General features: G+C 44.4%; 15 non-coding genes across 15 annotated transcripts; all 15 read left to right on the top strand.

Annotated features, from left to right (window-relative positions):
* The first annotated feature begins 1039 nt into the window (after nt 1–1039).
* Nucleotides 1040–1126, top strand: trnay-gua. The gene is given in 2 exon segments: nt 1040–1076; nt 1091–1126. It is a non-coding gene; the product is annotated as a tRNA-Tyr (tRNA).
* Nucleotides 1127–1716: 590 nt separating this feature from the next.
* On the top strand, nt 1717–1803 carry trnay-gua. Its single transcript is given in 2 exon segments — nt 1717–1753; nt 1768–1803. It is a non-coding gene; the product is annotated as a tRNA-Tyr (tRNA).
* Nucleotides 1804–3067: 1264 nt separating this feature from the next.
* trnay-gua lies at nt 3068–3154 on the top strand. Its single transcript is given in 2 exon segments — nt 3068–3104; nt 3119–3154. It is a non-coding gene; the product is annotated as a tRNA-Tyr (tRNA).
* Nucleotides 3155–5090: 1936 nt separating this feature from the next.
* trnay-gua lies at nt 5091–5177 on the top strand. The gene is given in 2 exon segments: nt 5091–5127; nt 5142–5177. It is a non-coding gene; the product is annotated as a tRNA-Tyr (tRNA).
* A 589-nt stretch (nt 5178–5766) lies between these two features.
* On the top strand, nt 5767–5853 carry trnay-gua. The gene is given in 2 exon segments: nt 5767–5803; nt 5818–5853. It is a non-coding gene; the product is annotated as a tRNA-Tyr (tRNA).
* A 589-nt stretch (nt 5854–6442) lies between these two features.
* trnay-gua lies at nt 6443–6529 on the top strand. Its single transcript is given in 2 exon segments — nt 6443–6479; nt 6494–6529. It is a non-coding gene; the product is annotated as a tRNA-Tyr (tRNA).
* Nucleotides 6530–9136: 2607 nt separating this feature from the next.
* Nucleotides 9137–9223, top strand: trnay-gua. Its single transcript is given in 2 exon segments — nt 9137–9173; nt 9188–9223. It is a non-coding gene; the product is annotated as a tRNA-Tyr (tRNA).
* A 582-nt stretch (nt 9224–9805) lies between these two features.
* Nucleotides 9806–9892, top strand: trnay-gua. Its single transcript is given in 2 exon segments — nt 9806–9842; nt 9857–9892. It is a non-coding gene; the product is annotated as a tRNA-Tyr (tRNA).
* A 1265-nt stretch (nt 9893–11157) lies between these two features.
* Nucleotides 11158–11244, top strand: trnay-gua. The gene is given in 2 exon segments: nt 11158–11194; nt 11209–11244. It is a non-coding gene; the product is annotated as a tRNA-Tyr (tRNA).
* Nucleotides 11245–12501: 1257 nt separating this feature from the next.
* trnay-gua lies at nt 12502–12588 on the top strand. Its single transcript is given in 2 exon segments — nt 12502–12538; nt 12553–12588. It is a non-coding gene; the product is annotated as a tRNA-Tyr (tRNA).
* Nucleotides 12589–14527: 1939 nt separating this feature from the next.
* trnay-gua lies at nt 14528–14614 on the top strand. The gene is given in 2 exon segments: nt 14528–14564; nt 14579–14614. It is a non-coding gene; the product is annotated as a tRNA-Tyr (tRNA).
* Nucleotides 14615–15876: 1262 nt separating this feature from the next.
* On the top strand, nt 15877–15963 carry trnay-gua. Its single transcript is given in 2 exon segments — nt 15877–15913; nt 15928–15963. It is a non-coding gene; the product is annotated as a tRNA-Tyr (tRNA).
* A 589-nt stretch (nt 15964–16552) lies between these two features.
* Nucleotides 16553–16639, top strand: trnay-gua. Its single transcript is given in 2 exon segments — nt 16553–16589; nt 16604–16639. It is a non-coding gene; the product is annotated as a tRNA-Tyr (tRNA).
* A 589-nt stretch (nt 16640–17228) lies between these two features.
* trnay-gua lies at nt 17229–17315 on the top strand. The gene is given in 2 exon segments: nt 17229–17265; nt 17280–17315. It is a non-coding gene; the product is annotated as a tRNA-Tyr (tRNA).
* Nucleotides 17316–17904: 589 nt separating this feature from the next.
* Nucleotides 17905–17991, top strand: trnay-gua. The gene is given in 2 exon segments: nt 17905–17941; nt 17956–17991. It is a non-coding gene; the product is annotated as a tRNA-Tyr (tRNA).
* The last annotated feature ends 1198 nt before the right edge of the window (nt 17992–19189 follow it).

Genomic DNA, 19189 nt, shown 5'->3' with positions numbered 1-19189 from the left:
TAGTGTTTCCCCAAAATCAAGTCATTCCCTGAGCGGGAATCAAACCCAGGCCGCGGTGGTAAAAGAACCGAATCCTAACCACTGGACCAAAAGGGAGAGAGAAAAAGACATTTCGCAGTGAGGGGGCTAAACAGCGATTTTATTCCTCGGCTCACTTTTTGTCTATTCCCAAATGCAACTACTTGCAATCTAAGGGGATGTAGCTCAGAGGAATAGAGCATTAGTTGAACGTACGAAGACCTGGGGGCAATCCTCAGCAGCTCCAAGAAACCACCAAACTCAGCAGATTAATTTCTTAAAGGGAACATATGCTTCTGCCGAATCTCTGACCATCTAGGGGATGGCGTTTGACTATATTTGTCAACCTTTGATAGCTCAGTTGGTAGAGTGTAGGACTGTAGGTGAAATTGCTGTAATCCTTAGGTTGCTGGTTCAAATCCGGCTCAAAGGATTGTACTTTTTCTTGTGGCTTACGCCAACTTTTTGACAGCAGTGCACCTTGACATGTGCTTGACAAACAAATATCTTTCCCTGAGAGAAGAAATCTTCACTTGTTGACCTTTGAAAGGAATGTTTGTAGAGCAGCAGAGAGTTCTCGAGATTGCAACAGTCCTTAGGTCGCTGACTCAGAAGAGTATAACTTTTTCTGCAGTTGTACCAAGTTTTTGACTTATGCCTAGTGTTTCCCCAAAAGCAAGTCATTCCCTGAGCGGGAATCAAACCCAGGCCGCGGTGGTAAAAGAACCGAATTTAACCACCTGACCAAAAGGGAGAGAGAAAAAGACATTTCGCAGTGAAGGGGCTAAACAGCGATTTTATTCTTCGGCTCACTTTTTGTCTATTCCCAAATGCAACTACTTGCAATCTAAGGGGATGTAGCTCAGAGGAATAGAGCATTAGTTGAACGTACGAAGACCTGGGGCAATCCTCAGCAGCTCCAAGAAACCACCAAACTCAGCAGATTAATTTCTTAAAGGGAACATATGCTTCTGCCGAATCTCTGACCATCTAGGGGATGGCGTTTGACTATATTTGTCACCCTTTGATAGCTCAGTTGGTAGAGCGGAGGACTGTAGGTGAAATTGCTGTAATCCTTAGGTCGCTGGTTCAAATCCGGCTCAAAGGATTGTACTTTTTCTTGTGGCTTACGCCAACTTTTTGACAGCAGTGCACCTTGACATGTGCTTGACAAACAAATATCTTTCCCTGAGAGAAGAAATCTTCACTTGTTGACCTTTGAAAGGAATGTTTGTAGAGCAGCAGAGAGTTCTCGAGATTGCAACAGTCCTTAGGTCGCTGACTCAGAAGAGTATAACTTTTTCTGCAGTTGTACCAAGTTTTTGACTTATGCCTAGTGTTTCCCCAAAAGCAAGTCATTCCCTGAGCGGGAATCAAACCCAGGCCGCGGTGGTAAAAGAACCGAATCCTAACCACTGGACCAAAAGGGAGAGAGAAAAAGACATTTCGCAGTGAGGGGGCTAAACAGCGATTTTTTTCCTCGGCTCACTTTTTGTCTATTCCCAAATGCAACTACTTGCAATCTAAGGGGATGTAGCTCAGAGGAATAGAGCATTAGTTGAACGTACGAAGACCTGGGAGCAATCCTCAGCAGCTCCAAGAAACCACCAAACTCAGCAGATTAATTTCTTAAAGGGAACATATGCTTCTGCCGAATCTCTGACCATCTAGGGGATGGCGTTTGACTATATTTGTCACCCTTTGATAGCTCAGTTGGTAGAGCGGAGGACTGTAGGTGAAATTGCTGTAATCCTTAGGTCGCTGGTTCAAATCCGGCTCAAAGGATTGTTCTTTTTCTTGTGGCTTACGCCAACTTTTTGACAGCAGTGCACCTTGAAATGTGCTTGACAAACAAATATCTTTCCCTGAGAGAAGAAATCTTCACTTGTTGACCTTTGAAAGGAATGTTTGTAGAGCAGCAGAGAGTTCTCGAGATTGCAACAGTCCTTAGGTCGCTGACTCAGAAGAGTATAACTTTTTCTGCAGTTGTACCAAGTTTTTGACTTATGCCTAGTGTTTCCCCAAAAGCAAGTCATTCCCTGAGCGGGAATCAAACCCAGGCCGCGGTGGTAAAAGAACCGAATCCTAACCACTGGACCAAAAGGGAGAGAGAAAAAGACATTTCGCAGTGAGGGGGCTAAACAGCGATTTTTTTCCTCGGCTCACTTTTTGTCTATTCCCAAATGCAACTACTTGCAATCTAAGGGGATGTAGCTCAGAGGAATAGAGCATTAGTTGAACGTACGAAGACCTGGGGGCAATCCTCAGCAGCTCCAAGAAACCACCAAACTCAGCAGATTAATTTCTTAAAGGGAACATATGCTTCTGCCGAATCTCTGACCATCTAGGGGATGGCGTTTGACTATATTTGTCACCCTTTGATAGCTCAGTTGGTAGAGCGGAGGACTGTAGGTGAAATTGCTGTAATCCTTAGGTCGCTGTTCAAATCCGGCTCAAAGGATTGTTCTTTTTCTTGTGGCTTACGCCAACTTTTTGACAGCAGTGCACCTTGAAATGTGCTTGACAAACAAATATCTTTCCCTGAGAGAAGAAATCTTCACTTGTTGACCTTTGAAAGGAATGTTTGTAGAGCAGCAGAGAGTTCTCGAGATTGCAACAGTCCTTAGGTCGCTGACTCAGAAGAGTATAACTTTTTCTGCAGTTGTACCAAGTTTTTGACTTATGCCTAGTGTTTCCCCAAAAGCAAGTCATTCCCTGAGCGGGAATCAAACCCAGGCCGCGGTGGTAAAAGAACCGAATCCTAACCACTGGACCAAAAGGGAGAGAGAAAAAGACATTTCGCAGTGAGGGGGCTAAACAGCGATTTTTTTCCTGGCTCACTTTTTGTCTATTCCCAAATGCAACTACTTGCAATCTAAGGGGATGTAGCTCAGAGGAATAGAGCATTAGTTGAACGTACGAAGACCTGGGGCAATCCTCAGCAGCTCCAAGAAACCACCAAACTCAGCAGATTAATTTCTTAAAGGGAACATATGCTTCTGCCGAATCTCTGACCATCTAGGGGATGGCGTTTGACTATATTTGTCACCCTTTGATAGCTCAGTTGGTAGAGCGGAGGACTGTAGGTGAAATTGCTGTAATCCTTAGGTCGCTGGTTCAAATCCGGCTCAAAGGATTGTTCTTTTTCTTGTGGCTTACGCCAACTTTTTGACAGCAGTGCACCTTGACATGTGCTTGACAAACAAATATCTTTCCCTGAGAGAAGAACTCTTCACTTGTTGACCTTTGAAAGGAATGTTTGTAGAGCAGCAGAGAGTTCTCGAGATTGCAACAGTCCTTAGGTCGCTGACTCAGAAGAGCATAACTTTCTGCAGTTGTACAAAGTTTTTGACTTATGCCTCGTGTTTCCCCAAAAGCAAGTCATTCCCTGAGCGGGAATCAAACCCAGGCCGCGGTGGTAAAAGAACCGAATCCTAACCACTGGACCAAAAGGGAGAGAGAAAAAGACATTTCGCAGTGAGGGGGCTAAACAGCGATTTTTTTCCTCGGCTCACTTTTTGTCTATTCCCAAATGCAACTACTTGCAATCTAAGGGGATGTAGCTCAGAGGAATAGAGCATTAGTTGAACGTACGAAGACCTGGGGGCAATCCTCAGCAGCTCCAAGAAACCACCAAACTCAGCAGATTAATTTCTTAAAGGGAACATATGCTTCTGCCGAATCTCTGACCATCTAGGGGATGGCGTTTGACTATATTTGTGACCCTTTGATAGCTCAGTTGGTAGAGCGGAGGACCGTTGGTGAAATTGCTGTAATCCTTAGGTCGCTCGTTCAAATCCGGCTCAAAGGATTGTACTTTTCTGGTGGCTTACGCCAACTTTTTGACAGCAGTGCACCTTGACATGTGCTTGACAAACAAATATCTTTCCCTGAGAGAAGAAATCTTCACTTGTTGACCTTTGAAAGGAATGTTTGTAGAGCAGCAGAGAGTTCTCGAGATTGCAACAGTCCTTAGGTCGCTGACTCAGAAGAGTATAACTTTTTCTGCAGTTGTACAAAGTTTTTGACTTATGCCTCGTGTTTCCCCAAAAGCAAGTCATTCCCTGAGCGGGAATCAAACCCAGGCCGCGGTGGTAAAAGAACCGAATCCTAACCACTGGACCAAAAGGGAGAGAGAAAAAGACATTTCGCAGTGAGGGGGCTAAACAGCGATTTTTTTCCTCGGCTCACTTTTTGTCTATTCCCAAATGCAACTACTTGCAATCTAAGGGGATGTAGCTCAGAGGAATAGAGCATTAGTTGAACGTACGAAGACCTGGGGCAATCCTCAGCAGCTCCAAGAAACCACCAAACTCAGCAGATTAATTTCTTAAAGGGAACATATGCTTCTGCCGAATCTCTGACCATCTAGGGGATGGCGTTTGACTATATTTGTCACCCTTTGATAGCTCAGTTGGTAGAGCGGAGGACTGTAGGTGAAATTGCAGTTATCCTTAGGTCGCTGTTCAAATCCGGCTCAAAGGATTGTTCTTTTTCTTGTGGCTTACGCCAACTTTTTGACAGCAGTGCACCTTGAAATGTGCTTGACAAACAAATATCTTTCCCTGAGAGAAGAAATCTTCACTTGTTGACCTTTGAAAGGAATGTTTGTAGAGCAGCAGAGAGTTCTCGAGATTGCAACAGTCCTTAGGTCGCTGACTCAGAAGAGTATAACTTTTTCTGCAGTTGTACCAAGTTTTTGACTTATGCCTAGTGTTTCCCCAAAAGCAAGTCATTCCCTGAGCGGGAATCAAACCCAGGCCGCGGTGGTAAAAGAACCGAATCCTAACCACTGGACCAAAAGGGAGAGAAAAAGACATTTCGCAGTGAGGGGGCTAAACAGCGATTTTTTTCTCGGCTCACTTTTTGTCTATTCCCAAATGCAACTACTTGCAATCTAAGGGGATGTAGCTCAGAGGAATAGAGCATTAGTTGAACGTACGAAGACCTGGGGGCAATCCTCAGCAGCTCCAAGAAACCACCAAACTCAGCAGATTAATTTCTTAAAGGGAACATATGCTTCTGCCGAATCTCTGACCATCTAGGGGATGGCGTTTGACTATATTTGTCACCCTTTGATAGCTCAGTTGGTAGAGCGGAGGACTGTAGGTGAAATTGCTGTAATCCTTAGGTCGCTGGTTCAAATCCGGCTCAAAGGATTGTTCTTTTTCTTGTGGCTTACGCCAACTTTTTGACAGCAGTGCACCTTGACATGTGCTTGACAAACAAATATCTTTCCCTGAGAGAAGAAATCTTCACTTGTTGACCTTTGAAAGGAATGTTTGTAGAGCAGCAGAGAGTTCTCGAGATTGCAACAGTCCTTAGGTCGCTGACTCAGAAGAGTATAACTTTTTCTGCAGTTGTACCAAGTTTTTGACTTATGCCTAGTGTTTCCCCAAAAGCAAGTCATTCCCTGAGCGGGAATCAAACCCAGGCCGCGGTGGTAAAAGAACCGAATCCTAACCACTGGACCAAAAGGGAGAGAGAAAAAGACATTTCGCAGTGAGGGGGCTAAACAGCGATTTTTTCCTCGGCTCACTTTTTGTCTATTCCCAAATGCAACTACTTGCAATCTAAGGGGATGTAGCTCAGAGGAATAGAGCATTAGTTGAACGTACGAAGACCTGGGGGCAATCCTCAGCAGCTCCAAGAAACCACCAAACTCAGCAGATTAATTTCTTAAAGGGAACATATGCTTCTGCCGAACCTCTGACCATCTAGGGGATGGCGTTTGACTATATTTGTCACCCTTTGATAGCTCAGTTGGTAGAGCGGAGGACTGTAGGTGAAATTGCTGTAATCCTTAGGTCGCTGGTTCAAATCCGGCTCAAAGGATTGTTCTTTTTCTTGTGGCTTACGCCAACTTTTTGACAGCAGTGCACCTTGACATGTGCTTGACAAACAAATATCTTTCCCTGAGAGAAGAAATCTTCACTTGTTGACCTTTGAAAGGAATGTTTGTAGAGCAGCAGAGAGTTCTCGAGATTGCAACAGTCCTTAGGTCGCTGACTCAGAAGAGTATAACTTTTTCTGCAGTTGTACCAAGTTTTTGACTTATGCCTAGTGTTTCCCCAAAAGCAAGTCATTCCCTGAGCGGGAATCAAACCCAGGCCGCGGTGGTAAAAGAACCGAATCCTAACCACTGGACCAAAAGGGAGAGAGAAAAAGACATTTCGCAGTGAGGGGGCTAAACAGCGATTTTTTTCCTCGGCTCACTTTTTGTCTATTCCCAAATGCAACTACTTGCAATCTAAGGGGATGTAGCTCAGAGGAATAGAGCATTAGTTGAACGTACGAAGACCTGGGGCAATCCTCAGCAGCTCCAAGAAACCACCAAACTCAGCAGATTAATTTCTTAAAGGGAACATATGCTTCTGCCGAATCTCTGACCATCTAGGGGATGGCGTTTGACTATATTTGTCACCCTTTGATAGCTCAGTTGGTAGAGCGGAGGACTGTAGGTGAAATTGCTGTAATCCTTAGGTCGCTGGTTCAAATCCGGCTCAAAGGATTGTTCTTTTTCTTGTGGCTTACGCCAACTTTTTGACAGCAGTGCACCTTGACATGTGCTTGACAAACAAATATCTTTCCCTGAGAGAAGAAATCTTCACTTGTTGACCTTTGAAAGGAATGTTTGTAGAGCAGCAGAGAGTTCTCGAGATTGCAACAGTCCTTAGGTCGCTGACTCAGAAGAGTATAACTTTTTCTGCAGTTGTACAAAGTTTTTGACTTATGCCTCGTGTTTCCCCAAAAGCAAGTCATTCCCTGAGCGGGAATCAAACCCAGGCCGCGGTGGTAAAAACCGAATCCTAACCACTGGACCAAAAGGGAGAGAGAAAAAGACATTTCGCAGTGAGGGGGCTAAACAGCGATTTTATTCCTCGGCTCACTTTTTGTCTATTCCCAAATGCAACTACTTGCAATCTAAGGGGATGTAGCTCAGAGGAATAGAGCATTAGTTGAACGTACGAAGACCTGGGGGCAAATCCTCAGCAGCTCCAAGAAACCACCAAACTCAGCAGATTAATTTCTTAAAGGGAACATATGCTTCTGCCGAATCTCTGACCATCTAGGGGATGGCGTTTGACTATATTTGTCACCCTTTGATAGCTCAGTTGGTAGAGCGGAGGACTGTAGGTGAAATTGCAGTTATCCTTAGGTCGCTGTTCAAATCCGGCTCAAAGGATTGTTCTTTTTCTTGTGGCTTACGCCAACTTTTTGACAGCAGTGCACCTTGAAATGTGCTTGACAAACAAATATCTTTCCCTGAGAGAAGAAATCTTCACTTGTTGACCTTTGAAAGGAATGTTTGTAGAGCAGCAGAGAGTTCTCGAGATTGCAACAGTCCTTAGGTCGCTGACTCAGAAGAGTATAACTTTTTCTGCAGTTGTACCAAGTTTTTGACTTATGCCTAGTGTTTCCCCAAAAGCAAGTCATTCCCTGAGCGGGAATCAAACCCAGGCCGCGGTGGTAAAAGAACCGAATCCTAACCACTGGACCAAAAGGGAGAGAGAAAAAGACATTTCGCAGTGAGGGGGCTAAACAGCGATTTTTTTTCCTCGGCTCACTTTTTGTCTATTCCCAAATGCAACTACTTGCAATCTAAGGGGATGTAGCTCAGAGGAATAGAGCATTAGTTGAACGTACAAAGACCTGGGGGCAATCCTCAGCAGCTCCAAGAAACCACCAAACTCAGCAGATTAATTTCTTAAAGGGAACATATGCTTCTGCCGAATCTCTGACCATCTAGCGGATGGCGTTTGACTATATTTGTCACCCTTTGATAGCTCAGTTGGTAGAGCGGAGGACTGTAGGTGAAATTGCAGTTATCCTTAGGTCGCTGTTCAAATCCGGCTCAAAGGATTGTTCTTTTTCTTGTGGCTTGCGCCAACTTTTTGACAGCAGTGCACCTTGAAATGTGCTTGACAAACAAATATCTTTCCCTGAGAGAAGAAATCTTCACTTGTTGACCTTTGAAAGGAATGTTTGTAGAGCAGCAGAGAGTTCTCGAGATTGCAACAGTCCTTAGGTCGCTGACTCAGAAGAGTATAACTTTTTCTGCAGTGTTTTTGACTTATGCCTACTGTTTCCCCAAAAGCAAGTCATTTCCTGAGCGGGAATCAAACCCAGGCCGCGGTGGTAAAAGAACCGAATCCTAACCACTGGACCAAAAGGGAGAGAGAAAAAGACATTTCGCAGTGAGGGGGCTAAACAGCGATTTTTTCCTCGGCTCACTTTTTGTCTATTCCCAAATGCAACTACTTGCAATCTAAGGGGATGTAGCTCAGAATAGAGCATTAGTTGAACGTACGAAAGACCTGGGGGCAATCCTCAGCAGCTCCAAGAAACCACCAAACTCAGCAGATTAATTTCTTAAAGGGAACATATGCTTCTGCCGAATCTCTGACCATCTAGGGGATGGCGTTTGACTATATTTGTCACCCTTTGATAGCTCAGTTGGTAGAGCGGAGGACTGTAGGTGAAATTGCAGTAATCCTTAGGTCGCTGTTCAAATCCGGCTCAAAGGATTGTTCTTTTTCTTGTGGCTTACGCCAACTTTTTGACAGCAGTGCACCTTGACATGTGCTTGACAAACAAATATCTTTCCCTGAGAGAAGAAATCTTCACTTGTTGACCTTTGAAAGGAATGTTTGTAGAGCAGCAGAGAGTTCTCGAGATTGCAACAGTCCTTAGGTCGCTGACTCAGAAGAGTATAACTTTTTCTGCAGTTGTACCAAGTTTTTGACTTATGCCTAGTGTTTCCCCAAAAGCAAGTCATTCCCTGAGCGGGAATCAAACCCAGGCCGCGGTGGTAAAAGAACCGAATCCTAACCACTGGACCAAAAGGGAGAGAGAAAAAGACATTTCGCAGTGAGGGGGCTAAACAGCGATTTTATTCCTCGGCTCACTTTTTGTCTATTCCCAAATGCAACTACTTGCAATCTAAGGGGATGTAGCTCAGAGGAATAGAGCATTAGTTGAACGTACGAAGACCTGGGGGCAATCCTCAGCAGCTCCAAGAAACCACCAAACTCAGCAGATTAATTTCTTAAAGGGAACATATGCTTCTGCCGAATCTCTGACCATCTAGGGGATGGCGTTTGACTATATTTTTTACCCTTTGATAGCTCAGTTGGTAGAGCGGAGGACTGTAGGTGAAATTGCTGTAATCCTTAGGTCGCTGGTTCAAATCCGGCTCAAAGGATTGTGGCTTACGCCAACTTTTTGACAGCAGTGCACCTTGACATGTGCTTGACAAACAAATATCTTTCCCTGAGAGAAGAAATCTTCACTTGTTGAGCTTTGAAAGGAATGTTGGTAGAGCAGCAGAGAGTTCTCGAGATTGCAACAGTCCTTAGGTCGCTGACTCAGAAGAGTATAACTTTTTCTGCAGTTGTACCAAGTTTTTGACTTATGCCTAGTGTTTCCCCAAAAGCAAGTCATTCCCTGAGCGGGAATCAAACCCAGGCCGCGGTGGTAAAAGAACCGAATCCTAACCACTGGACCAAAAGGGAGAGAGAAAAAGACATTTCGCAGTGAGGGGGCTAAACAGCGATTTTTTCCTCGGCTCACTTTTTGTCTTTTCTATTCCCAAATGCAACTACTTGCAATCTAAGGGGATGTAGCTCAGAGGAATAGAGCATTAGTTGAACGTACGAAGACCTGGGGGCAATCCTCAGCAGCTCCAAGAAACCACCAAACTCAGCAGATTAATTTCTTAAAGGGAACATATGCTTCTGCCGAATCTCTGACCATCTAGGGGATGGCGTTTGACTATATTTGTCACCCTTTGATAGCTCAGTTGGTAGAGCGGAGGACTGTAGGTGAAATTGCTGTAATCCTTAGGTCGCTGGTTCAAATCCGGCTCAAAGGATTGTACTTTTTCTTGTGGCTTACGCCAACTTTTTGACAGCAGTGCACCTTGACATGTGCTTGACAAACAAATATCTTTCCCTGAGAGAAGAAATCTTCACTTGTTGACCTTTGAAAGGAATGTTTGTAGAGCAGCAGAGAGTTCTCGAGATTGCAACAGTCCTTAGGTCGCTGACTCAGAAGAGTATAACTTTTTCTGCAGTTGTACAAAGTTTTTTTACTTATGCCTAGTGTTTCCCCAAAAGCAAGTCATTCCCTGAGCGGGAATCAAACCCAGGCCGGTGGGTAAAAGAACCGAATCCTAACCACTGGACCAAAAGGGAGAGAGAAAAAGACATTTCGCAGTGAGGGGGCTAAACAGCGATTTTATTCCTCGGCTCACTTTTTGTCTATTCCCAAATGCAACTACTTGCAATCTAAGGGGATGTAGCTCAGAGGAATAGAGCATTAGTTGAACGTACGAAGACCTGGGGGCAATCCTCAGCAGCTCCAAGAAACCACCAAACTCAGCAGATTAATTTCTTAAAGGGAACATATGCTTCTGCCGAACCTCTGACCATCTAGGGGATGGCGTTTGACTATATTTGTCACCCTTTGATAGCGCAGTTGGTAGAGCGGAGGACTGTAGGTGAAATTGCAGTTATCCTTAGGTCGCTGTTCAAATCCGGCTCAAAGGATTGTTCTTTTTCTTGTGGCTTGCGCCAACTTTTTGACAGCAGTGCACCTTGAAATGTGCTTGACAAACAAATATCTTTCCCTGAGAGAAGAAATCTTCACTTGTTGACCTTTGAAAGGAATGTTTGTAGAGCAGCAGAGAGTTCTCGAGATTGCAACAGTCCTTAGGTCGCTGACTCAGAAGAGTATAACTTTTTCTGCAGTTGTACCAAGTTTTTGACTTATGCCTAGTGTTTCCCCAAAAGCAAGTCATTCCCTGAGCGGGAATCAAACCCAGGCCGCGGTGGTAAAAGAACCGAATCCTAACCACTGGACCAAAAGGGAGAGAGAAAAAGACATTTCGCAGTGAGGGGGCTAAACAGCGATTTTTTCCTCGGCTCACTTTTTGTCTATTCCCAAATGCAACTACTTGCAATCTAAGGGGATGTAGCTCAGAGGAATAGAGCATTAGTTGAACGTACGAAGACCTGGGGGCAATCCTCAGCAGCTCCAAGAAACCACCAAACTCAGCAGATTAATTTCTTAAAGGGAACATATGCTTCTGCCGAATCTCTGACCATCTAGGGGATGGCGTTTGACTATATTTGTCACCCTTTGATAGCTCAGTTGGTAGAGCGGAGGACTGTAGGTGAAATTGCTGTAATCCTTAGGTCGCTGGTTCAAATCCGGCTCAAAGGATTGTTCTTTTTCTTGTGGCTTACGCCAACTTTTTGACAGCAGTGCACCTTGACATGTGCTTGACAAACAAATATCTTTCCCTGAGAGAAGAAATCTTCACTTGTTGACCTTTGAAAGGAATGTTTGTAGAGCAGCAGAGAGTTCTCGAGATTGCAACAGTCCTTAGGTCGCTGACTCAGAAGAGTATAACTTTTTCTGCAGTTGTACCAAGTTTTTGACTTATGCCTAGTGTTTCCCCAAAAAGTCATTCCCTGAGCGGGAATCAAACCCAGGCCGCGGTGGTAAAAGAACCGAATCCTAACCACTGGACCAAAAGGGAGAGAGAAAAAGACATTTCGCAGTGAGGGGGCTAAACAGGATTTTTTCCTCGGCTCACTTTTTGTCTATTCCCAAATGCAACTACTTGCAATCTAAGGGGATGTAGCTCAGAGGAATAGAGCATTAGTTGAACGTACGAAGACCTGGGGCAATCCTCAGCAGCTCCAAGAAACCACCAAACTCAGCAGATTAATTTCTTAAAGGGAACATATGCTTCTGCCGAATCTCTGACCATCTAGGGGATGGCGTTTGACTATATTTGTCACCCTTTGATAGCTCAGTTGGTAGAGCGGAGGACTGTAGGTGAAATTGCAGTTATCCTTAGGTCGCTGTTCAAATCCGGCTCAAAGGATTGTTCTTTTTCTTGTGGCTTACGCCAACTTTTTGACAGCAGTGCACCTTGAAATGTGCTTGACAAACAAATATCTTTCCCTGAGAGAAGAAATCTTCACTTGTTGACCTTTGAAAGGAATGTTTGTAGAGCAGCAGAGAGTTCTCGAGATTGCAACAGTCCTTAGGTCGCTGACTCAGAAGAGATATAACTTTTTCTGCAGTTGTACCAAGTTTTTGACTTATGCCTAGTGTTTCCCCAAAAAGTCATTCCCTGAGCGGGAATCAAACCCAGGCCGCGGTGGTAAAAGAACCGAATCCTAACCACTGGACCAAAAGGGAGAGAGAAAAAGACATTTCGCAGTGAGGGGGCTAAACAGCGATTTTTTTCTTCGCTCACTTTTTGTCTATTCCCAAATGCAACTACTTGCAATCTAAGGGGATGTAGCTCAGAGGAATAGAGCATTAGTTGAACGTACGAAGACCTGGGGGCAATCCTCAGCAGCTCCAAGAAACCACCAAACTCAGCAGATTAATTTCTTAAAGGGAACATATGCTTCTGCCGAATCTCTGACCATCTAGGGGATGGCGTTTGACTATATTTGTCACCCTTTGATAGCTCAGTTGGTAGAGCGGAGGACTGTAGGTGAAATTGCTGTAATCCTTAGGTCGCTGGTTCAAATCCGGCTCAAAGGATGTTCTTTTTCTTGTGGCTTACGCCAACTTTTTGACAGCAGTGCACCTTGACATGTGCTTGACAAACAAATATCTTTCCCTGAGAGAAGAAATCTTCACTTGTTGACCTTTGAAAGGAATGTTTGTAGAGCAGCAGAGAGTTCTCGAGATTGCAACAGTCCTTAGGTCGCTGACTCAGAAGAGTATAACTTTTTCTGCAGTTGTACCAAGTTTTTGACTTATGCCTAGTGTTTCCCCAAAAGCAAGTCATTCCCTGAGCGGGAATCAAACCCAGGCCGCGGTGGTAAAAGAACCGAATCCTAACCACTGGACCAAAAGGGAGAGAGAAAAAGACATTTCGCAGTGAGGGGGCTAAACAGCGATTTTTTTCCTCGGCTCACTTTTTGTCTATTCCCAAATGCAACTACTTGCAATCTAAGGGGATGTAGCTCAGAGGAATAGAGCATTAGTTGAACGTACGAAGACCTGGGGGCAATCCTCAGCAGCTCCAAGAAACCACCAAACTCAGCAGATTAATTTCTTAAAGGGAACATATGCTTCTGCCGAATCTCTGACCATCTAGGGGATGGCGTTTGACTATATTTGTCACCCTTTGATAGCTCAGTTGGTAGAGCGGAGGACTGTAGGTGAAATTGCTGTAATCCTTAGGTCGCTGGTTCAAATCCGCTCAAAGGATTGTTCTTTTTCTTGTGGCTTACGCCAACTTTTTGACAGCAGTGCACCTTGACATGTGCTTGACAAACAAATATCTTTCCCTGAGAGAAGAAATCTTCACTTGTTGACCTTTGAAAGGAATGTTTGTAGAGCAGCAGAGAGTTCTCGAGATTGCAACAGTCCTTAGGTCGCTGACTCAGAAGAGTATAACTTTTTCTGCAGTTGTACCAAGTTTTTGACTTATGCCTAGTGTTTCCCCAAAAGCAAGTCATTCCCTGAGCGGGAATCAAACCCAGGCCGCGGTGGTAAAAGAACCGAATCCTAACCACTGGACCAAAAGGGAGAGAGAAAAAGACATTTCGCAGTGAGGGGGCTAAACAGCGATTTTTTTCCTCGGCTCACTTTTTGTCTATTCCCAAATGCAACTACTTGCAATCTAAGGGGATGTAGCTCAGAGGAATAGAGCATTAGTTGAACGTACGAAGACCTGGGGCAATCCTCAGCAGCTCCAAGAAACCACCAAACTCAGCAGATTAATTTCTTAAAGGGAACATATGCTTCTGCCGAATCTCTGACCATCTAGGGGATGGCGTTTGACTATATTTGTCACCCTTTGATAGCTCAGTTGGTAGAGCGGAGGACTGTAGGTGAAATTGCAGTAATCCTTAGGTCGCTGTTCAAATCCGGCTCAAAGGATTGTTCTTTTTCTTGTGGCTTACGCCAACTTTTTGACAGCAGTGCACCTTGACATGTGCTTGACAAACAAATATCTTTCCCTGAGAGAAGAAATCTTCACTTGTTGACCTTTGAAAGGAATGTTTGTAGAGCAGCAGAGAGTTCTCGAGATTGCAACAGTCCTTAGGTCGCTGACTCAGAAGAGCATAACTTTTTCTGCAGTTGTACAAAGTTTTTGACCTATGCCTTGTGTTTCCCCAAAAGCAAGTCATTCCCTGAGCGGGAATCAAACCCAGGCCGCGGTGCTAAAAGAACCGAATCCTAACCACTGGACCAAAAGGGAGAGAGAAAAAGACATTTCGCAGTGAGGGGCTAAACAGCGATTTTTTTCCTCGGCTCACTTTTTGTCTATTCCCAAATGCAACTACTTGCAATCTAAGGGGATGTAGCTCAGAGGAATAGAGCATTAGTTGAACGTACGAAGACCTGGGGGCAATCCTCAGCAGCTCCAAGAAACCACCAAACTCAGCAGATTAATTTCTTAAAGGGAACATATGCTTCTGCCGAATCTCTGACCATCTAGGGGATGGCGTTTGACTATATTTGTCACCCTTTGATAGCTCAGTTGGTAGAGCGGAGGACTGTAGGTGAAATTGCTGTAATCCTTAGGTCGCTGGTTCAAATCCGGCTCAAAGGATTGTTCTTTTTCTTGTGGCTTACGCCAACTTTTTGACAGCAGTGCACCTTGAAATGTGCTTGACAAACAAATATCTTTCCCTGAGAGAAGAAATCTTCACTTGTTGACCTTTGAAAGGAATGTTTGTAGAGCAGCAGAGAGTTCTCGAGATTGCAACAGTCCTTAGGTCGCTGACTCAGAAGAGTATAACTTTTTCTGCAGTTGTACCAAGTTTTTGACTTATGCCTAGTGTTTCCCCAAAAGCAAGTCATTCCCTGAGCGGGAATCAAACCCAGGCCGCGGTGGTAAAAGAACCGAATCCTAACCACTGGACCAAAAGGGAGAGAGAAAAAGACATTTCGCAGTGAGGGGGCTAAACAGCGATTTTTTCCTCGGCTCACTTTTTGTCTATTCCCAAATGCAACTACTTGCAATCTAAGGGGATGTAGCTCAGAGGAATAGAGCATTAGTTGAACGTACGAAGACCTGGGGCAATCCTCAGCAGCTCCAAGAAACCACCAAACTCAGCAGATTAATTTCTTAAAGGGAACATATGCTTCTGCCGAATCTCTGACCATCTAGGGGATGGCGTTTGACTATATTTGTCACCCTTTGATAGCTCAGTTGGTAGAGCGGAGGACTGTAGGTGAAATTGCAGTTATCCTTAGGTCGCTGTTCAAATCCGGCTCAAAGGATTGTTCTTTTTCTTGTGGCTTACGCCAACTTTTTGACAGCAGTGCACCTTGAAATGTGCTTGACAAACAAATATCTTTCCCTGAGAGAAGAAATCTTCACTTGTTGACCTTTGAAAGGAATGTTTGTAGAGCAGCAGAGAGTTCTCGAGATTGCAACAGTCCTTAGGTCGCTGACTCAGAAGAGTATAACTTTTTCTGCAGTTGTACCAAGTTTTTGACTTATGCCTAGTGTTTCCCCAAAAGCAAGTCATTCCCTGAGCGGGAATCAAACCCAGGCCGCGGGTAAAAGAACCGAATCCTAACCACTGGACCAAAAGGGAGAGAGAAAAAGACATTTCGCAGTGAAGGGGCTAAACAGCGATTTTATTCTTCGGCTCACTTTTTGTCTATTCCCAAATGCAACTACTTGCAATCTAAGGGGATGTAGCTCAGAGGAATAGAGCATTAGTTGAACGTACGAAGACCTGGGGGCAATCCTCAGCAGCTCCAAGAAACCACCAAACTCAGCAGATTAATTTCTTAAAGGGAACATATGCTTCTGCCGAATCTCTGACCATCTAGGGGATGGCGTTTGACTATATTTGTCACCCTTTGATAGCTCAGTTGGTAGAGCGGAGGACTGTAGGTGAAATTGCTGTAATCCTTAGGTCGCTGGTTCAAATCCGGCTCAAAGGATTGTTCTTTTTCTTGTGGCTTACGCCAACTTTTTGACAGCAGTGCACCTTGAAATGTGCTTGACAAACAAATATCTTTCCCTGAGAGAAGAAATCTTCACTTGTTGACCTTTGAAAGGAATGTTTGTAGAGCAGCAGAGAGTTCTCGAGATTGCAACAGTCCTTAGGTCGCTGACTCAGAAGAGTATAACTTTTTCTGCAGTTGTACCAAGTTTTTGACTTATGCCTAGTGTTTCCCCAAAAGCAAGTCATTCCCTGAGCGGGAATCAAACCCAGGCCGCGGTGGTAAAAGAACCGAATCCTAACCACTGGACCAAAAGGGAGAGAAAAAGACATTTCGCAGTGAGGGGGCTAAACAGCGATTTTTTTCCCTCGGCTCACTTTTTGTCTATTCCCAAATGCAACTACTTGCAATCTAAGGGGATGTAGCTCAGAGGAATAGAGCATTAGTTGAACGTACGAAGACCTGGGGGCAATCCTCAGCAGCTCCAAGAAACCACCAAACTCAGCAGATTAATTTCTTAAAGGGAACATATGCTTCTGCCGAATCTCTGACCATCTAGGGGATGGCGTTTGACTATATTTGTCACCCTTTGATAGCTCAGTTGGTAGAGCGGAGGACTGTAGGTGAAATTGCTGTAATCCTTAGGTCGCTGGTTCAAATCCGGCTCAAAGGATTGTTCTTTTTCTTGTGGCTTACGACAACTTTTTGACAGCAGTGCACCTTGACATGTGCTTGACAAACAAATATATTTCCCTGAGAGAAGAAATCTTCACTTGTTGACCTTTGAAAGGAATGTTTGTAGAGCAGCAGAGAGTTCTCGAGATTGCAACAGTCCTTAGGTCGCTGACTCAGAAGAGTATAACTTTTTCTGCAGTTGTACCAAGTTTTTGACTTATGCCTAGTGTTTCCCCAAAAGCAAGTCATTACCTGAGCGGGAATCAAACCCAGGCCGCGGTGGTAAAAGAACCGAATCCTAACCACTGGACCAAAAGGGAGAGAGAAAAGACATTTCGCAGTGAGGGGGCTAAACAGCGATTTTTTTCCTCGGCTCACTTTTTGTCTATTCCCAAATGCAACTACTTGCAATCTAAGGGGATGTAGCTCAGAGGAATAGAGCATTAGTTGAACGTACGAAGACCTGGGGGCAATCCTCAGCAGCTCCAAGAAACCACCAAACTCAGCAGATTAATTTCTTAAAGGGAACATATGCTTCTGCCGAATCTCTGACCATCTAGGGGATGGCGTTTGACTATATTTGTCACCCTTTGATAGCTCAGTTGGTAGAGCGGAGGACTGTAGGTGAAATTGCTGTAATCCTTAGGTCGCTGGTTCAAATCCGGCTCAAAGGATTGTTCTTTTTCTTGTGGCTTACGCCAACTTTTTGACAGCAGTGCACCTTGACATGTGCTTGACAAACAAATATCTTTCCCTGAGAGAAGAAATCTTCACTTGTTGACCTTTGAAAGGAATGTTTGTAGAGCAGCAGAGAGTTCTCGAGATTGCAACAGTCCTTAGGTCGCTGACTCAGAAGAGTATAACTTTTTCTGCAGTTGTACCAAGTTTTTGACTTATGCCTAGTGTTTCCCCAAAAGCAAGTCATTCCCTGAGCGGGAATCAAACCCAGGCCGCGGTGGTAAAAGAACCGAATCCTAACCACTGGACCAAAAGGGAGAGAGAAAAAGACATTTCGCAGTGAGGGGGCTAAACAGCGATTTTTTCCTCGGCTCACTTTTTGTCTATTCCCAAATGCAACTACTTGCAATCTAAGGGGATGTAGCTCAGAGGAATAGAGCATTAGTTGAACGTACAAAGACCTGGGGGCAATCCTCAGCAGCTCCAAGAAACCACCAAACTCAGCAGATTAATTTCTTAAAGGGAACATATGCTTCTGCCGAATCTCTGACCATCTAGCGGATGGCGTTTGACTATATTTGTCACCCTTTGATAGCTCAGTTGGTAGAGCGGAGGACTGTAGGTGAAATTGCTGTAATCCTTAGGTCGCTGGTTCAAATCCAGCTCAAAGGATTGCTCTTTTTCTTGTGGCTTACGCCAACTTTTTGACAGCAGTGCACCTTGGCATGTGCTTGACAAACAAATATCTTTCCCTGAGAGAAGAAATCTTCACTTGTTGACCTTTGATAGGAATGTTGGTAGAGCAGCAGAGAGTTCTCGAATATTGCAACAGTCCTTAGGACGCTGACTCAGAAGAGTATAACTTTTTCTGCAGTTTTACCAAGTTTTTGACTTATGCCTAGTGTTTCCCCAAAAGCAAGTCATTCCCTGAGTGGGAATTGATTCCGTGGTGCAGCAGCCAGAGCATCAAATCCTAACTAATAGACCACCGGGAGAAATCAAAATCCAGCTTGCAGTGAGGGGGCTAAACAGCATTCTTCACCCTCGGCTCACTTTTTCTCTATTCCCAAACCGGGTACAAAGACCGGGTACAAAGACCGGGTTCAATTCCCACATCTCCACGAAATCACCAAACTCTGCAGATTTACTTATTAAAGGGAGTAAATGCTTGTGCAGAACTTCTGACCATCTAGGTGTTGGCGTTAGATGTATTTGTCAACCTTCGGTAGCTCAGTTGGTAGAGTGGAGGACTGTAGGTGAAATTGTGGTAATCCTTAAGTCTCTGGTTCAATTCTGGCTCCAAGGATTGCACATTTTCTTGTGGCTTACGCCAACTTTTTGACAGCAGTGCACTTTAACATGTGCTTGACAAACAAATGATCTTTCCCTGAGTGCTGAAATCTTCACTTGTTGACCTTCGGTAGGAATGTTGGTAGAGCAGCAGAGAGTACTTGAAATTGCAACAATCTTAGGTCACTGGCTCACACGAGGATAACTTTTTCTGCAGTTGTGCCAAGTTGATGTTTGCCTTGTGTTTGCCCAAAAGCAGTTCATTCCCTGACCGGGAATTGATTCCGTGGTGCAGCAGTCAGAGGATCAAATCCTAACCAATAGACCACCGGGGAGAGATCAAAAGCCAGCTTGCAGTGAGGGGGCTAAACAGGATTCTTCACCCTCGGCTCACTCTTTCTCTATTCCCAAACGCAACTACTTCCAATCTAAGGGGATGTAACTCAGCGTAAGAGAGTGTTTGTTTAATGTAGGTAGACCTGGGTTCAATCCCCTCAAAACCACCTAACTCAGCAGATTAACTTCATAATTGGTGATGTTTTTTCACTAATGAATCATATTGCAAATGCACTGTGCATTT

The sequence above is a fragment of the Oncorhynchus tshawytscha genome, linkage group LG15 (genome assembly GCF_018296145.1).
Source record: "Oncorhynchus tshawytscha isolate Ot180627B linkage group LG15, Otsh_v2.0, whole genome shotgun sequence".
NCBI classification, from domain to species: Eukaryota; Metazoa; Chordata; class Actinopteri; order Salmoniformes; family Salmonidae; genus Oncorhynchus; species Oncorhynchus tshawytscha.
Note: the sequence above shows the minus strand (reverse complement) of the source record. Positions and strands in the feature narration are given on the sequence as shown.